Raw genomic sequence first — 19,672 nt, 5'->3', positions numbered from 1 at the left:
GAAGCATTGTGATGATGCATTTGCTCTACTGCGCCATCAAGTGGATGATTCAAGTGAAACAGGCTCTTTGATTATTATGATGTGATGTGTAAACCTCTAAACTGAATAAATGAATTGTTTTCATGGTTATTTATCCCGAATATTGTCTCAGTATGTCTGATACAAAACAGAAAGTGGAAACTATCAGGACAGAGTTTTGGTATGATTGTGTAACTGTGTAATCATGCTTATGTACATCTGGATAATCACACAAACTGTGTGGCGCTTCACTTTTTAATAAACTAAAAGACAGAATAGGATCTGTAGTGTTGTTTATTTTTATTATGGTACTTATCATTTGTGATATTTATTACTGTGTGCATACTCTATTAGGAGAGATGAGATCAAAAAAAAAATCTCTTCCTTGTTGGTTTCATCAAAGAAGAGATACTCAAGTAACTATGTAGCACGTATGTAATCCAATTCCACAACACAATGTGATGGGGGAATCAGCTGTCCATTTTATTTCGAATCTGGCGCGAACCAGCGAGCCAGTTCCTGAATCAGTCACGTGGTACGGACTGCCCATGAGGCCTCGAACGTCACTGCACACGTAATCAAAGTAAGCCTCGATACGCGCTTCACAAAAACTCCCCCGAGATTACCCGACACACGTTTGAAGCTTCGACACACAGGACACATCACTAGTGTATATGTTCCTTCCAGAGTCAACTCTCGAGTAAGTCACTGCACACACAATGCCAGGATTTTATGCCACACAAATCTCAGTTATGTAATTTTTACAGGGAATGTTTTGGGGCCTACCGGAGTAAGGGAAGTGTCTGCTTGTTCAGTTGGTGCCTGAAACAAAACCTTCACCTCTCCATGTGCTGAACTTCTAAGACCTTTAACTGTGCCCCGTGCCCACTATCCCACATCACCTTGGACTTTGTTAGGATTCCCACCCTCAGCAAGTAACACTACTATGATGATTTTTACTAGGGCTGTCAGCGTTAACATGTTAACGTGGATTAATCTGTCATCATGATTAATGCGATTAAAATGTTTAATGCAATTAAACCATCTGGAATGCAGAATGGACAAACTTTGGACAAACAGCCCAAAATGCATCGACAGAGACATTTCAGGGATTTTGAGTCATTCTGCGCTCCAGATAGATTAATCCGCATTAACGTGTTAACTCTGACAGCCCTAATTGTTACTGTCCACTGTGTGACGCTACCCAAAATTTCATCAGTTCTCTAAATATCCCTGGTCCTGATCAGACCATGACCCCATTTAACCTCAATGGTCTAGTTGGCAATATGTGCCCTGATTAGTCGTTTTTTTTCTTTTTGGTTTTCACTCACAGACTAACAGCCAAACAGAAAGGGCAAATCAGCACTTTGAATTAATTCAATTCAGTTTTATTTATATAACATCAATTCACATCAACAGTCGCCTCAGGTTTATGAGGCTTCCTTGCAGTGCATCATCCCAGCCAACAAGTTTCAAAGTTGAAATGGGTCAAGTATGCACACAACTCCAAGACTTCCCCCGCCACTGGACTCTTTCTCCCTTTGAGGTGTCCCTTATTTTCTGCTGTGGCAGGAAACATAGTGATGCCAACATCTGGAGGCCCACCTGTACTGCAATGCAGAGAGTCCTCAATCTAACTGTTGATAAAGTTTAATTGTCCACCAGAGTCTTTGTTCTATTGGCCCTTTTGTGGTCGAATGTATCATTAATCCCATGATGTTTTTCTCAAGCTACGTAAAAGCACGAGGAACAACACTTTCCATGTCGCCCGGTCCACCTGGACTCGCCTGTCAGCTTCCTTTCCTTACCCCATTCACTGGAATGCTATAACGTATTTCCCTACTCTTACATTATTTAAGTGGATCAAGAGAATGCATGATTCCATGAGACAAAACTGTGCTACTGCATGAGGAAATTAGGAAAATACTGTGTCAGAAAAGTATGTGAGGGTGGTGCAGGGTGTCACAGCTCACTAGGGAGGACTCAAATGCAGGACTCAGAGCTTTGCAAGGAGAACAGGGTTTATTTACAGCACCAGGTGAGAGATGTAGATATACACAGTGAATGACGGTTCCAGGGGTCCCAAGGGAAGGTCCAGGGCAGGGGGAAAAACACTCGCTCACACTCCTCCAACCATAAATCCATGCTGTGCTTCACTCACACTATCGCTCATTCAGGAAATAGGGTCCAGGGAAACAGGCAGGGGTCCAGGAATGTCTGAGGAATGTGAGGGTGGTGCAGGGTATGTATGAGGACAACATGACAGTGGAGAGGTCTGTGGTGACAGATCTATGGTGGGAATGGGATTACATCAAGGATCTGTTCTGAACAGCTTCTTGTTTCCAGCGGTGATGGACAGATGAGGTCAGGCAGGAGTTTTCGCGGACTGTGATGTTTGCTGATGATCTGTAGGTGTGCCCAGGTGGAAAAGAGCCTGGAGAGGTGGAGGTATGATCACAAGGGAACTGCTTGGATTTGTGGTTAAGCTCTCATCTATCTCTTAATAAGAGATTTTCTTGTGTTTGACTCTAATGAAAATCCAGTGACAGAACTGATTTGTAACACAACATATAGTTTCTAAAATCCTTCTTTGCCTTATGAGTAACATGAAACCTAACATTAACACAAATCAACTCAATGTCCAACTAGTAGATGTTAAGAGGTTAAATGTTTGTATTTACATTTATAAAGCAGCTTCTCTGATATAACACTCAGGATTACCAGAAATTCAAAAATGAATCAATAAAACATGAATTTATTTACTATGTCAGCTTCTGCACGCAGGTTTCTAGGTAACTACAGAAATAAAGAGACCAAACTCTTCAGTTTCAGACATACACATATCCTAATGAAGCTTTCCTGTGCACCATACAGCCACTGTATGATGTCCCTGCTGTTTTTAGTCTGCACCTGTGGTTCAATGTTCATCGTGTCTGCACTGAAGAGTGTCACATATCGGTTAGCCACACACAGAATGTAACATACCAAGTTTTTCATTTGAGACCTTTAGAAACCCACAGAACGAAACGAGAAAAGCAAGTGAGACAAAAGTTTATTGAGCCTGCAGAAATCCAACAAACATTAACAAAATAAAAATAACTCCAAAATTTTATAGGGCATAAAATCATACAAATTTGTTTAAACTGCTGTCACTATTTTTCAGCACATAAAAAAAGATTCTCCAGTGGAAAAATAAATAAAATGTAAAGTTTTCCCTCATTTAACAAGTGAACACACTCTGATCTGAGGTGCTGTGGGGACCAGTTCAAGACCAGCAACTGGACATCAGTGGTTGGACTGGTGGACTACTTCAGTGAAGAGTAGACGACGTCTGGCTCTGGTTTAAAGTCTGAACACAAACACACACAGTTCAAACAACAGAAAAAATGATTATAAGCTTTGTAGCAGAGGATGAAGCATCGCCAAAGACTAGAAAATATGGTAAAGCATATCTTGACTTTAGTTTCACCTGCACAACTCCAAATCACCGACAAACAGTATCCCACATTCTTGATTTTTAGTTCACAAACACTTGTTGTAATGACTAACTACTCCTGACATTTTGGGGATGTTGGTTCTTTATACAGTAAAGTTACAGCGGAATACAAATAATATCAGGCTGATCCTGCCACGATTGGTTCCCCCTGTCTAAATCACGAACAAACAGTATCCCACAGCTGTTGATGTTTTTGAACCCATTTTGCACAGAGAGGCATTTTTTGAAAAATGTATTGATAGCAATGTTGAATATTATCACAGGAAAAAATCAACTACACGTAAAATAATTACACCGTGACGCCTCTGCCTTTTGTCAGGAATAGAAATATTGTCCTGCTATTAGTTGCTGCTATTTTTATAATCATCATTAACATTTCAGTATTAATAGTGAGGTTGCAGTTAGATGCATTCAGATGTTCAAATATATGGTTATAGCCTTTATTACAGGTCCAAAGAAGAACCATTTTAAATGGTTCTGTTGAATCTATAATTTAAATGTTATTAATGCTTTTATGATCTCTGTGTAGAGGGCAGAGACAGGACAATACTCTCTGTGCCAAAATGAGACAGGAAACAAAACGCGTCTGCAGAGCATGTTTTGCAGAAGTGAAACTGAAGCCAGAAGTTTAAGTGCAAGGGTGTTTAGTATGCATTTATTGCGGATTAAGCCTTAAGCAGTTGTGGTAGATTGAAACAGTTGTTTATATATTTCACATATAAGTCAAGATCATTACACACAGGATGGCCTTAGCCTGGTTGGTTGCTTAAGTTGAGGTCAACTAAGGTTCAGAAAGCAGATGCAAACTCTGCACGTACACACAGACAAATAGTGAGAGGTCATGACACGTACGTAGCATACACTGCAGACACATACACACAGAAATGCAGAAGTGTGCCGACGTACTTAGAGGAAGTGCACCAGACGAGCGACAGCGAAGAGGGAAGCACCGACCAAGACAATGTTTTAGAGCAATGTTAAAGGTCAGGGAACATTTTGTGGTTTGGATTGACGTAAGCTGTACTATTGTCTATTTTTGTAAAAGAGGGGGCTTTGTTATTGTACCCATATAAAACCTTGTCTCATGATTGTAAGTTCAGTTCAACACTGATTGGGTTGTTGAACTCACATGTGTTCATTAAAATGCCGTCTAAATTGCACACGCCTGGATCTGTGGTTTTTATGGATTCTTCTCTCAACATTGAACCCTAACATTTGGGGGCTCGTTCCGGTGAAGAGAGGGAATGTTGGGGTTTTGGTGAGATCCGGGGTCCGTGGTAATTGGACGGGCAGACGGTAATCAGTGGTGAAAGTGAGCAGGCATTCCCGGGGCATTTAAAGGTAAGACACTGCCTGTTGAAATATATTTCCAAAAGGTGTCACATTGGGCATGTCAAATTAAAGTCTACTCACTGGAATTACTGGTAAATGTCTGTTTTTAATTTTGGCGAAATTTTGATGAAGTTTACCGTTGAAGTAATGATAATGAAGTATAAGTGACAGTACTGAGTAATGAGAATAAAGGAATGAAAAGAGAATTAAAGCAGTTGGACTGCAAGTGAACTTTAGAATGATAGGAATTTGGTCATTGTGTGGGTTCAAGTCCCATTGGTTATGCAACCCTTAAGAACTTTCTCGGAGGTGACGCTCCCTGCTGGATAGAGAAATCTATCCTTCACCTAGCGATGACTAGGGATAGTTTCGGGCAACATCCGAAGAGGACTGGGGAATCTCTAAAACTGTTGAGGGTTGTCCTCAATCTTAATCCTGTGTTGGGTGTAGATTGTTGTTTCAAATTATTCTAAATTTTTCTAGAACGACAGCGGCGCCTGTTAAGAAGCGCATAGCCCGGACGCTGCGATCCCTCCTCGATGCGGACGCCAGCATTGTTGACCTACCGCGAGTAGGGTTAGCTCGGTTTGGCTTGACCGTGGGGTACAGGGCATCCTGAGATAAGCTAGGGGTTCAAGTCCCCTATTCTTGCGCTTTTTTGGCTACGATAAATTTGGTTAGGGCATTAGCAATCGGGCCACCGTCAGGGACGGAATACTGGCTAAAATTGGTCGCAAAAAAGTCAGGGACTTTTATCGGTCGGACCGTTATGGATAAATTTGTCGAAATTTATAGGATTTAAGAGGCCTAAAAAATCTGTGCAGTTGTAATTTAAGACGTCTGTAATATAAAATATGAGATCTATGAGTAGGATCAGTCTCTGTGTCAGTCATGCACAGCCGGAAGTGCACTGATTGTGTGTGTAAATGCAAATGAGCAGCAGTGACGCGCAGAGAGGGTGGTTTCAATTTTGAGAGGACTGAGAGCTTTTTGCTAAATGCCTGTATATAAGAGCTTATTATGAGAGTGTAAATACAGTGTGAATATATTAGTGTGGATGCATAGTAAATGACTGAATTTTGATAGATGTATATTTCGTGAGCCATAAATGTTGGTGTGTTTTATTTTTTCAGTTATGTGTGTGGGGAGAAGCCGTGAGGATGATGAGAGGTTTCAGTTTTTTTTTTCTTTTCTTTTGACTTGCTCTTTCTGATCATGGAAGGCATGTCCAAAATACTCGTATGAAAGCGTATTTCGAGTGATTTTAACTGTGTGAGTGCTGTCAGTATTTGATTTGAGTGACTCTGCGTGAGTTCTCTGAGTGAGAGAAAGGCAGTGCGTGTGAGACGATTTATGGCGTCTGAAAGAGGTGAGAACTTTTAAAGGTGTGTATGGAATAAAGGAGTGTGAAATATATTTCTTGGGTGATGAAAAAGTAGGATGTGCTAAAGTTTGAAAGTGTTTTTAATTCAAGAAAACAAAAACAAAGGAGTTAGATTAGTTTGAGGAACAGGAAATATTGCTCTGTGTATCGGGGCTGCAGCAACAGGAAATAGTGAACAGGAACTGTGCATGCCCATATATGGGAACTGAGTGTGTGCAGAAAGAACACAGAGAGACAGACGAGGAAATGGGAGCAAATGAAGCCTTTAAGAAAAAAAATGAATATAATACTAATTATATGGTCAATACAGGTGGGCGTCTTTCAACTTTGCAACCTTGAGTTCAGCAGCAGAAAAGTAGATTAAAAGAATTGGGAGAATAAGCCAGTTTTTGGCTCGAAATTGTGCGGCTGGATCTCTCACTTTGTCCCTGAAGCGGAGAAGAAGTTCAAAGGACAGTCAATCGCCTGATGAAGACCGATAGAACATCGTGAACTTGAATACAGCAGGCAAACGGCAGTGCCACTGATCCATTAACCCTGATGACGACTGACGACCAGCAGCAGCATGTAAGAGTAATGTAACATGTACTGTGAAAATACAGGCTGGGCAGTTGAACAGTGGGATAAAGAATTGTGGAAGAGCACTGGACATTGAGTGATATTTTGCCATGCTGGGACTTAAATCTGAAAGAAAGACTGTAAAGAAACAGAGAAGAAGACAACAGCTGAGTTGAGACTGTGTTTGCTGGAGCTTTGAAGCCCGAACAGGACATTGTGCAGAGAGGACCAGTGAGAGATGAAGCTGGACGAGTTTGACTGCGAGAATATAGGATATAATTGGATTGAAAATTGAAACCTGAACTCATGAATTGTTTAGGGATGTCCACTACAGCATAACAAAGAGGTAAACATTAGAAAAGGTAGGAATAATGAACGAAAATAATTGTCATTACCTTAATGAATAGAAAACACACATACAAATTGTTACATGTGAGATTATTTTGAAATGAATCAGAAGTGAGATAGTTTGAGTCTAAAGCTCAGTGGTGAAATGCATAAATTAAATATGAATATATCGGATGCAATGAAGAAACAGCTTACACGTAGTGTACATTAACATGAATACATCGCAAGGCAACGAAGAACTCAATGAGTTAATTTAATGAAGAAGCAGTTTACACCCAATTAACATAAAATGCAGGGAAGAACACGCTTACATGCATGGCATAATTGGTGTTTCTGATCAGAGATAGAGAAATGGGTTATTTAACCACTGGTGATAATAATGAAAATGTCTTAGTTTGTTATTTTCAGGGTAAAAGCAGACCCAGGCCAATTCTCCAGATGCAGGAGTCTGAAGAAATTACAGGTTAACATGAATGGATATGTTAAGGCAAGTTTCTGGTTGAATTGTTCACAGCATGATGTGTCCAGGAACCTGAAAAGCAAGCCCCAGCTCCTGGCTGAAGACTAGGAGTGCTTTATTTAAGGTGGGAAATCAAAATGTGGGTTAGTAATTGGGGAAAAAAAAAACTGACTGCTTAACTGGAGAGTGGGGAAGAAGTCTGGGAGACTGTGAAGCCATAGATGCAAAATAACATATACCCATACACACACAAACAGAAAATGCATTAACCTTATAAAGACAAGCTCTTGAAGCTTAATGAACAGGTATTGATTTAAAACCTGGCTAAGAACATAAGCATATGCAATGAAGATCTGCTTGCTGCTTGTATGAGTGAGAGAATGGTGTGAATGGTTAATACAATTGATGGAAAGATTTAAAATAGATGGAAAAACAAAAGAAAAGTGTCTATAAGAGTGACTCAGGAGTGCTCTTGCACTGATTTATCAAAGTAAGTGATTAGTATAGAAAGAAAATGAAAATAATTCAATAACGTGATAAAGTTTAAACATGTATTCCTCTTGTTAAGTTGGCTGTTGAGCTGTGGGTTTATGCAAATTAGCTGGAGTGAGTGAGTGACAAAGACACTTCCTGTGTGCGTGTGTGGCGGAGGCTTTCGGTTCAGTTCAAGAGAGAGCAGTGGCTGTTGAAGAGTATTGGGAGAAATATATAATGGTAAAGTATCAGGATATTTGATTACGGTGGTCAGGTCTGTTCAGAGGGCAGATTTGGACAGGAAATTTATAATTTAAGGATGATATGTGGTTGAAATTGGTTTTATCTTGTGCTGAATGAAAACGGTCTTTGATCTTTTGACGAGGTTTTCGTGTGTTGAACGGGTGAAATTTAAGATTGTTTCAGATTTTTGAGGCTGTTGTTTTATTTCCAGAGAGGTGTTTCATTAAGGCAGGGATAGGTCTGAGAGGGGCCCCAAAAATTTTTTGTAGTAGTAAGTGCACTCAGGAAAAAACCTGTCAGGTGATTTTGTTTGGTACTTTGATGAGCTAATAATCAGCTCTCTTTTTCATTTTTGTTCTAAGCAGGCCTGGAAGAGAGTGAACGGACGGCGCTGACAAAATTACCAAGTACGAAAATCAGGTGGGCTTTACAGAATTATAATTGATTACAATCAGAGACTGATTGGCGGCAAGTCTCTGTCTAAAATGGATTGTATCGATTCAATCCAGTCAAAAGTATAGAGAACTATTTTCCTAAACAGGAAAACGAAATAAAACAAATGATTGAGCTCATTTTGCTGATGTGGAGCATCTGATGACGTGCTTGCGAAGGCTGCAGATCAGCAAAAAATATCATGAGTGAATGCATGTGAGTGAATGTGAGTGACTGGACTAAGGTGGGAATGAATAAATGTGGACAGATTTATCATGTGAGGAAAAGAAAGGGGATGCTTTGTTTTGCTTTTGCCATAGGCAGGACAAGTGGGAGACTTAAATCTGGGGAGGCTGATTTTGGGATGCTGATGTTTGCTTTGAGAAAATTTCTTTTTACGGGGGTTAGATTATGGGATTACATTATATTGTTGGGAGAATGCTAAATGCTAAAAGGGAAACATTGTTTGATGAGATTCAAGTTACCATTAACTGAGGTAACTCAGGATTAATAACTGTTCTGTTCAAGTTTATTTTTTGTTATGACATAGACGGGATCATAAGGGGAGAGTTGAGTATGAAATGTAAACTACAGGTTTTGTTTTCAGGAAATTCCAAGGATCCAGACCTTGCATGGAGCAACGAGTTGGAGGAGATTTGACATGATGATTAAATTGATTTTGTTCCTTAAACACAGGTTTTCAGGGCTGAAGCAAAACACCGGAGAGGAGAATTGCTGAGCGGTTCTGGGCAATGAAATGACTAACCTTTTTTCCTTTTAATTTGTTAAGCTTGGGTGGAGCATGTTGAGTTTTTTGCCACATGAGATGTGTCAAAAAAGAGAGGGGTTTAAGATTTAATTTGTTTAATGTGAAAGGGGTTTTACTAGGATTTTATAACGATTGGGGTTGTTTGATAATTTAGATATGGTAAAACTGAGGCAGAGATTGTTAATTCTAAAGAAAGGAGTAAAATGAACTGAATTCTGTTTAGAAGATAAATTGCTGGGGTTAAAAAGAAGTTGTACACCAAATTAAAGGGGAAATTGTGGGAATAAAGGATATGCTTTGGGGAAAATAGTGAACATTTTATGAGTAGAAAATGTGGGATTTTTCTTTTTGATTTTTAGGATAAGTGGTAACAGTGACATAATGTTAGAATGTTGTTATTTTTAGGGTAGTGGAGAGCTTTTTATGAGGATGTTAAAAGTCTCGCTGACTCAAATGAATAATATTGGAGATTATATATGTAGAAATGATTTTTCACACATTGCATTTTGGGGCCTTTAACGGAGTTGTGGCTCAGAGAGTCGTCTCTTGAGGGTCATAAACTTTTGGTTAACGTTATGATTAGCCAATCTACTGTGAGAATGACCTGAGTTTTGAAGGATTGCACACGCTTACAGACATACAGAGTTCATCAACACACAGGACAGTATTGATTTGAGGCCTAGGGCCTGAAATTCCTTTAGCTTTTAACTGAATTTGAGTTGGCCCAATAACAAATGACAGAAAGAGGAACTGAATAGGAGTTTTGCTTGTAACTAAACTGAGTGACATATAAAATATTGAGATAACAGATGCAGCTCTAACTTAGTCCTCTTATATAAAAAGCAGTTACAGAATACAGAAATACAGAAAACAGAAGCAAAGGGAGAAAGCTTATATATGTTGGTTAAGTCTGATAAAGTTTAAGTTAGAGGAGGCATTACATTAAAAGCAGCAAAATGAAATAAAATGATATATTCAAACAGGTTATTACCCAGAAAATGGGAGTTCAAAATACTGTTAGAGTTCAGTTTTTAGCTATGATGAAGTTTATCTAGAAGCAATTAACTAGGTGCTTACACTTAGTGATTAAAGTGGTTGTTTTTCTTTGATCCTTTTAGTAGAATAAGCCGTTATAATGATTTTATGATGATTTTGCTGGTGAGAGGTGACTTTAGATGAGAGGCACTTGCAGCAGCAGGGACAGTTTTGTGCACAGGATGTTGATGATCAGATAAGGAAAAACAGGAAACGTATGACAGCAGTGCTGTAAGACTGTTAGAAAGCTGTAGATTGAGATGAGTGATGTTTAAGATTATATAGGAATAAAAGTCAAAACCAAATACGAAATTAGGTTCATGTTTTGAGAACAATCGAGGAACAGAGTAACTTAGAGCATAGTAGGGAGAAAGTGTTTTGTTTCCTTTGCAGGTGGCCAGATTTCCACTAGAGTGGGACCCAGAAAAGGGACAGACCACTAGAGATTCACAAGTGTAAGGGTCTTTCACCGGGTATGAGTGGGTTCTGGGGTGAGGGAGGAGTGCTGATTGAGCTCTGCTCGCACTCTTATTCTCTCATGCCCCTGATCAACTTTAGGCTCGCTGATACTTTGGTGTGATTAACCTTAAGCATGAGTGTTCTCAAGTGGGAGCTGGCATTTTATTATTAAGACCACCTAGATGACATGAGGTTGTCTGATTTGTTAAGTCACAGGATGCCAAGAGAGGGTCAGAGCTAAGAACAGTGATCCTAAATGTCCATGATGTCTGGGATGGACAGGGGAGCAGTTGAATGGGCCAAGGAGTGACCCAACACACAGTATGGTGACCTCTTGTGGTCAAGAGGTCAAGAGTGGGAGTGTCAGGAATAGAAATATTGTCCTGCTATTAGTTGCTGCTATTTTTATAATCATCATTAACATTTCAGTATTAATAGTGAGGTTGCAGTTAGATGCATTCAGATGTTCAAATATATGGTTATAGCCTTTATTACAGGTCCAAAGAAGAACCATTTTAAATGGTTCTGTTGAATCTATAATTTAAATGTTATTAATGCTTTTATGATCTCTGTGTAGAGGGCAGAGACAGGACAATACTCTCTGTGCCAAAATGAGACAGGAAACAAAACGCGTCTGCAGAGCATGTTTTGCAGAAGTGAAACTGAAGCCAGAAGTTTAAGTGCAAGGGTGTTTAGTATGCATTTATTGCGGATTAAGCCTTAAGCAGTTGTGGTAGATTGAAACAGTTGTTTATATATTTCACATATAAGTCAAGATCATTACACACAGGATGGCCTTAGCCTGGTTGGTTGCTTGTTGAGGTCAACTAAGGTTCAGAAAGCAGATGCAAACTCTGCACGTACACACAGACAAATAGTGAGAGGTCATGACACGTACGTAGCATACACTGCAGACACATACACACAGAAATGCAGAAGTGTGCCGACGTACTTAGAGGAAGTGCACCAGACGAGCGACAGCGAAGAGGGGAAGCACCGACCAAAGACAATGTTTTTTAGAGCAATGTTAAAGGTCAGGGAACATTTTGTGGTTTGGATTGACGTAAGCTGTACTATTGTCTATTTTTGTAAAAGAGGGGGGCTTTGTTATTGTACCCATATAAAACCTTGTCTCATGATTGTAAGTTCAGTTCAACACTGATTGGGTTGTTGAACTCACACATGTGTTCATTAAAATGCCGTCTAAATTGCACACGCCTGGATCTGTGGTTTTTATGGATTCTTCTCTCAACATTGAACCCTAACATTTTCTAAATGGAGGACCAGTAACTGCGTGTGTGTATGTAAGCGTGTAAAACCTGTAGTCAGATTAACAGTAACAGTATTTTGTCTCTCCGCGATTGTAGAAATTCATCTCATGTAAACAGTAACATGGCGCAGAGCGTGAAAAAAGGCACGCACCTTTGACGTTGTGTGATGAACTCCGTTTCCTCGTCCACACGTAAACGCAAAAACTACGTTTTCGAAAATCTCCAACCTGGCAGGAGTTTTAAAAAACCTCCGTTTTCTCCGTTTAAACGCCGTTTACGTGTGGACGAAAAATGTCATATGGGTTTTTACAAGTCGACCAGCGCAAAAAAAAAAAAAAAAAAATAACTTGAAAGCCTCTGGAATTAAATAATGGCACAGCCTCATCTGCATAAGAAAAATTACCAGTAGCCTACTGGGCCGGTAAGAGGGAAACTCACTTGCGAAGTCACAGTCAAGCTAGCCGTCCCGCCAGCCGCATCTAAAATGTGGTTGCACTATTCTTACGCATATTACGGTATGGATGCCGACTGGCTTAGAAACGCAGTCTTTTGTGTCCTGACACTATTTAACTTCACAATCCACTCCGTTTTGGTTCATCTCCACTCTTCTCCCTGTTATCCACAGACAAATTTACTGTACGGTTGTCCAGAAAATTGATAGTAAACATTGCTCAATTTACTCTACTGTACTCTATATATTCTCATCTTTGACCTCAGATTACAGGAAAACTGTAAGAGGTGCCGCAGATATTTCACTGGATTCTGACTCTAGGCCGTCTCCACTCTTCACTCTGTCATCCACAGACAAATTTACTGTACGGTTTTTGAGAAAATTGATATTAAACTTTGCTCAATTTACTCTACTGTACTCTATTTATTCCCAACTTTGACCTCAGATTACAGGAAAACTGTACGAGGTGCCGCAGATATTTCACTGGATTCTGACTCTAGGCTGTCTCCACTCTTCACCCTGTGATCCACAGACAAATTTACTGTACGGTTTCTGAGATTGCTGTGTTAACAGAGTATGACAGAGGCTAAGAAAATATACTGCCTAAAATATTATCAAATTTAAACAAGAAATTACAAAATTTCCACATTTGCTGTCATTGCCGTGTGTTCAGTAGAGCATTATTTAGTCATAAAAAATACATATCATTGAAATATCATCAGTAAAAGAAATACTCTCACTATGTAAGACATGTTAGCAAATTCAGTTAATAAATATTGTATCAAATCTATACAGATGTTTAAAGGCATAATGCAAAGCATGTTTGTTTCTTATGGCTTACAAATGTGTTTGCCTTTAACATAATTTACATTTCATTTATACAGTTTCACAGACGAAACAATAAAATAAGTTTCCTGAACTGTTCTTCATGGCCAAGATTTTGAATCCTTTTGAGGGTGATGCATTATCCATGAAGGTGAGCAATTTGTTCATTGACCTCTGACCCTCGCTGACTCTGACGCCTCCTAATTCTGCTTCCAGCCTTGATGATTAATTTGTTCTTCCTTTTGGCATCCCTGTCACTGATGCTGTCACCAGTTGTCCACCAGTCTAATCTGCAATTCCGGTGAACCCAGAATTACCTGTATCTTTGTAATGTTTCCAAAAATATACACTATATGTTGATGGGCATTGTCCCACTTTTTTTCCTTTACAAGTAATAATCTCTATGGTTTTAATGAGAATTCATATACAGATTGTGGAGGACTTTTTATTCAACACTAAAAATAGTTCCTCATCAGCAGACTGTAGTACAATTTCAGCCCACCGTTAATAAACCCATCCAATGCAGCGTTATCAGAGAAATTATGCAAATGATATGTTTTTATGTACTGGTAATCTATTTATCATGATTCCTGCTCTGATGATTATTTTCTTACCCTTCTGTAATTTTAATAGATAAAGGATGTTGAACATTAAGCTCCAAACAGGATGAATGAGGAAGACCACAGAGGAGAATCATGGATGTAGTGAAAGAATACATGCAGATGGTCTTTTTTCATGGTCGAGGAGCAACTTCTGATACTATCTTAAAGAAAAACACATAAAATTGAAGACTAAAAATAATGACAAAATATGTCTACATTTTTTTATTAATTTCTTAAAGCAAATGCAGTCTTGTCATGGTCTGAGTTGCCCACTCATATTTAACTGATTCACATACAATTACTCCATTTAAATGCTTATGTTCTAATAAAAGGCATTGTTTAACACTAGAATTACTCAGGTCTGGCTCTGTTCTGCGGGCTTGATGTGCCGTGCACTCTCTGATGGTCTGCAGCATTCCCACATCTAAAAGGCAAAGGAAGCTTTGGAGCACACTTGTAATCTTACGCTGATGGAAGATAAACAAATAGAAAATGGTAAATTTACATGAACCTCACTCTAAATGGGTTTATTTAAATATCATATCTACTATGGCAGTGACAAACCTTAGCAGACTCTGTGGGTCCAGCTTGCGCAGTGAAGCACGGACCATTTGCTTCTGCACTGGGCATTCCAATGTCCTCCTCTACCCAGTGCCGTTTTTTGCCGTGTGGCTCTGGCTGGGCTTCCCAGTACCACAGGGCCTCTTCCGGCATGTTGGGTTCTTGTTCCGTCTCCTTTTCAGATTCTTCTGAGGAGGCGTCAGTGGCCTGCTGGACAAATGAAACCTCTCCTCCATCAGAATCTGCTTCGTCCATTTCCTGAAGCAAGGCCAAAGCCTGTTGCGCGGAGAGGTTCTTCCAGCGTGGCAGTGATATGGAGGCCATCCTGATGTGTGTTCTCAAAAATGCAAACAAGAAATGATTCTCGCGCCTGGATCGGTCTGCTTTTATGCACAGCACTGTGCTGTAGTCAAGTAATGCCACTTCCTCACATACACAGTGACAATGGAACAATGGAAGATCTGGGCTAAGAGTCAAGGAAGGTGTGAATGTGTGTCTTTTATATTTGCAGGTCAGTACGGCAGGCATTTCGGAAAGTTGTAACACAGAGGTTTGGCCTGACTTGCATCTGAGCAACTCTGAGTGAGCAAATGCAAATGTCCCAGGCCTCGAGGATAATGGGTGGTTTGCACAACAAAAGCTGGAGGAGAAACGAGCTGACGACCTGTGAAAATCTCAGCAGGGGTGCTTAACACCTCAGGACTTGCACCAGAAAATAAAAAACCCAGTAATTCTAGGGGGTGTTGGGTTTAGGGAAGTTTTTTCTCACGCAAATTTGCACAGGTTTAGTAAATCTAGTGTTAAAATAGTATCAGAAGATGCTCCTCGACCATGAAAAAAGACCATCTGCATGTATTCTTTCACTACATCCATGATTCTCCTCTGTGGTCTTCCTCATTCATCCTGTTTGGAGCTTAATGTTCAACATCCTTTATCTATTAAAATTACAGAAGGGTAAGAAAATAATCATCAGAGCAGGAATCATGATAAATAGATTACCAGTACATAAAAACATATCATTTGCATAATTTCTCTGATAACGCTGCATTGGATGGGTTTATTAACGGTGGGCTGAAATTGTACTACAGTCTGCTGATGAGGAACTATTTTTAGTGTTGAATAAAAAGTCCTCCACAATCTGTATATGAATTGTCATTAAAACCATAGAGTTTATTACTTGTAAAGGAAAAAAAGTGGGACAATGCCCATCAAGATATAGTGTATATTTTTGGAAACATTACAAAGATACAGGTAATTCTGGGTTCACCGGAATTGCAGATTAGACTGGTGGACAACTGGTGACAGCATCAGTGACAGGGATGTCAAAGGAAGAACAAATTAATCATCAAGGCTGGAAGCAGAATTAGGAGGCGTCAGAGTCAGCGAGGGTCAGAGATCAATGAACAAATTGCTCACCTTCATGGATAATGCATCACCCTCAAAAGGATTCAAAATCTTGGCCATGAAGAACAGTTCAGGAAACTTATTTTATTGTTTCGTCTGTGAAACTGTATAAATGAAATGTAAATTATGTTAAAGGCAAACACATTTGTAAGCCATAAGAAACAAACATGCTTTGCATTATGCCTTTAAACATCTGTATAGATTTGATACAATATTTATTAACTGAATTTGCTAACATGTCTTACATAGTGAGAGTATTTCTTTTACTGATGATATTTCAATGATATGTATTTTTTATGACTAAATAATGCTCTACTGAACACACGGCAATGACAGCAAATGTGGAAATTTTGTAATTTCTTGTTTAAATTTGATAATATTTTAGGCAGTATATTTTCTTAGCCTCTGTCATACTCTGTTAACACAGCAATCTCAGAAAGCGTACAGTAAATTTGTCTGTGGATCACAGGGTGAAGAGTGGAGACAGCCTAGAGTCAGAATCCAGTGAGATATCTGCGGCACCTCGTACAGTTTTCCTGTAATCTGAGGTCAAAGATGAGAATATGTAGAGTACAGTAGAGTAAATTGTGCAAAGTTTAATATCAATTTTCTCAAAACCCGTACAGTAAATTTGTCTGTGGATCACAGGGTGAACAGTGGAGATGGCCTAGAGTCAGAATCCGGTGAAATATCTGCGGCACCTCTTACAGTTTTCCTGTAATCTGAGCTCAAAGTTGGGAATATGTAGAGTACAGTAGAGTAAATTGTGCAAAGTTTACTATCAATTTTCTCAAAAACCATACAGTAAATTTGTCTGTGGATCACAGGGTGAAGAGTGGAGACGGCCTAGAGTCAGAATCCAGTGAGATATCTGCTGCACCTCTTACAGTTTTCCTGTAATCTGAGCTCAAAGTTGGGAATATGTAGAGTACAGTAGAGTAAATTGTGCAAAGTTTACTATCAATTTTCTGGACAACCGTACAGTAAATTTGTCTGTGGATGACAGGGGGAAGAGTGGAGACGGCCTAGAGTCAGAATCCAGTGAAATATCTGCGGCACCTCTTACAGTTTTCCTGTAATCTGAGCTCAAAGTTGGGAATATGTAGAGTACAGTAGAGTAAATTGTGCAAAGTTTACTATCAATTTTCTGGAAAACCGTACAGTAAATTTGTCTGTGGATCACAGGGTGAAGAGTGGAGACGGCCTAGAGTCAGAATCCAGTGAGATATCTGCTGCACCTTGTACAGTTTTCCTGTAATCTGAGGTCAAAGTTGGGAATATGTAGAGTACAGTAGAGTAAATTGTGCAATGTTTACTATCAATTTTCTGGACAACCGTACAGTAAATTTGTCTGTGGATCACAGGGGGAAGAGTGGAGACGGCCTAGAGTCAGAATCCAGTGAAATATCTGCGGCACTTTGTACAGTTTTCCTGTAATCTGAGGTCAAAGATGAAGATATTAAAAGTACAGTACTGTATATTGGGCAAATTTTATTGTTAATTTTCTCTGATTCGTACAGTAATCTTGGCTGTGGATCACAAGGGGAAAAGTGGAGATGAACCAAAACGGAGTGGATTGTGAAGTTAAATAGTGTCAGGACACAAAAGACTGCGTTTCTAAGCCAGTCGGCATCCATACCGTAATATGCGTAAGAATAGTGCAACCACATTTTAGATGCGGCTGGCGGGGCGGCTAGCTTGACTGTGACTTCGCAAGTGAGGGCTCACTTGACCGCAGTGAAATATCTTTTGCAGTTCATCTGAAATGATGCATTTGCGCTTTGGGATCTTTTAAACATCATTAGGCGCGTTGCTGCGCGCTGTCTGTCCCGTCTGTGAGCGCAGAACAAGCGCTCACAAAGCAGCAGTTCGGGGATGACTTCAAACACATGGGTCCTCTGTCGGACTATAGGAAAACCCGGACATTTTCATCAATCTCGAAAATCCCACCGGACGCCCCGGACAGGACGTGAAAAGTGGACATGTCCGGGGAAAAGAGGACGGTTGGTCACCCTACTGTAAAGAGGGTGAGCAGCTTGTCTCTGTTCAGAGTTAAAGGTAAAGAGCAGCTGTACCTGGACCTCCTCATTCGGACTGCTGTCTGTCCATAACTGACATCTTCAGTACTCACTCCTGAGTAGACCACAGATGAATAAATGTCTGCAAAATAAAACACATTTAAATTACTGCAGGGACTGCAGTAGTACAACTACAGCTAAAATAGTCAACCATTTTTACTATTTACAAATATTAAAAATGGTTCACTAAAGTGAAATGAAGTAAAGTGTGAGTTCTCTGTGTCCCCACTTCTCAGTGGTTTTCTAACAATAACAGGACAGTGTATAACTTTCTGTACTTCACACATTACAATAGCCTGAGAATTTTAATGAATCAGGAGCCCGATGAGCTATTCTGTCACTAATTTTCTAACCGAAGTTTTTAGCTTTCCCCCCCGATCTTAACAGCTCTGCTGTGAAACAGAGTGACCACAAACAAATGGGTCATCCTAAAAAGGAAAGTGCACAACCTCAAAGCTGCCAGAGTGAGACTCTCTTCACCACAGAGCAGACATGTTCTCACAACGTGAAGACTATTATCAGCCAAATCTGTAAACACTGTGGTGAGATCGTTCGTCTGTTTCACATGAATAGAATTAAAATGATTTATTGTAGTAAAGAACATGTTTTACGTTCACTCTGTTTATTTCTATGTTACACAGTGACACTAATAATCAGAGCTCAGTTATGACACTGCTAATGTTCACAACATAGCTGACATCTGGACCTGAGGCTGAGCTGACACCATTAGTTAAAGTCAAATGTGGCCTAAAGACAAATGCAGATGTGTCACTTTTGAATGAAATGCAGATGTTGCAAATATAACAGGCTATAGTATCTAATACTGAATGAAGTTACATGTTATGCAGCTTCATTAGAACATTAAATGAATCACAAAAATCGATCTTTAGTTCATGTTGTGAAGTTAACTGGTCTGAATTATGTTTCTCCTTCAGCTGCTCATTGGTTCTGTCAGAGCAGGGGTCTGAAAACCATCATGTTTTTACTGATCATATTTCTATTCAGCCCCCCCCCCCCCTTTTCATTCTTGTTTCACAAAAAATTCTTTACATATTTAAAGATATCCTCACATGATAAACATTGTTAAAAACTATATTTTTGAAGAACAACTTTTGACCAGCACTACCAGCCCACCATCAAACACAACACTACCTCTTCTTTGTTTAAACGGCAGTTTTTGATGATTTGTTATTTTGATTCCAGTCTGTGTGATGTCATCTTCTTCTGTTGCTGAAATGATTAAAAATTAACAATAATATGAATTAAATGTGGAATGTTATTATTCACTTCATAACAATTGATATTTTATTATGTAAGCCTATACAGTAAGATCAGAGAATAAGTCTGAGTCTCACCTTCAGGTTTCCTGTGAACACATCGTCTCACCAGCAGATCAAGTAACACCAGCAGAACCACAACACAGACTGTTCCAACAAGTGACAACACAGGAATGAGAAAGGAACCAGAGAGTG

At 39.5% G+C, this 19,672-nt stretch overlaps 1 long non-coding RNA gene across 1 annotated transcript; it reads right to left on the bottom strand.

Annotated features, from left to right (window-relative positions):
• Positions 1 to 3,069: 3,069 nt before the first annotated feature.
• Positions 3,070 to 19,672, bottom strand: LOC120437463. Its single transcript, XR_005611148.1, has 4 exons — positions 19,556 to 19,672; positions 19,353 to 19,430; positions 18,198 to 18,282; positions 3,070 to 3,367 (listed from the first exon to the last, which is right to left on the bottom strand). It is a non-coding gene; the product is annotated as an uncharacterized LOC120437463 (long non-coding RNA).

Source organism: Oreochromis aureus, linkage group 3 (genome assembly GCF_013358895.1).
Source record: "Oreochromis aureus strain Israel breed Guangdong linkage group 3, ZZ_aureus, whole genome shotgun sequence".
Lineage (NCBI taxonomy): Eukaryota > Metazoa > Chordata > Actinopteri > Cichliformes > Cichlidae > Oreochromis > Oreochromis aureus.
Note: the sequence above shows the minus strand (reverse complement) of the source record. Positions and strands in the feature narration are given on the sequence as shown.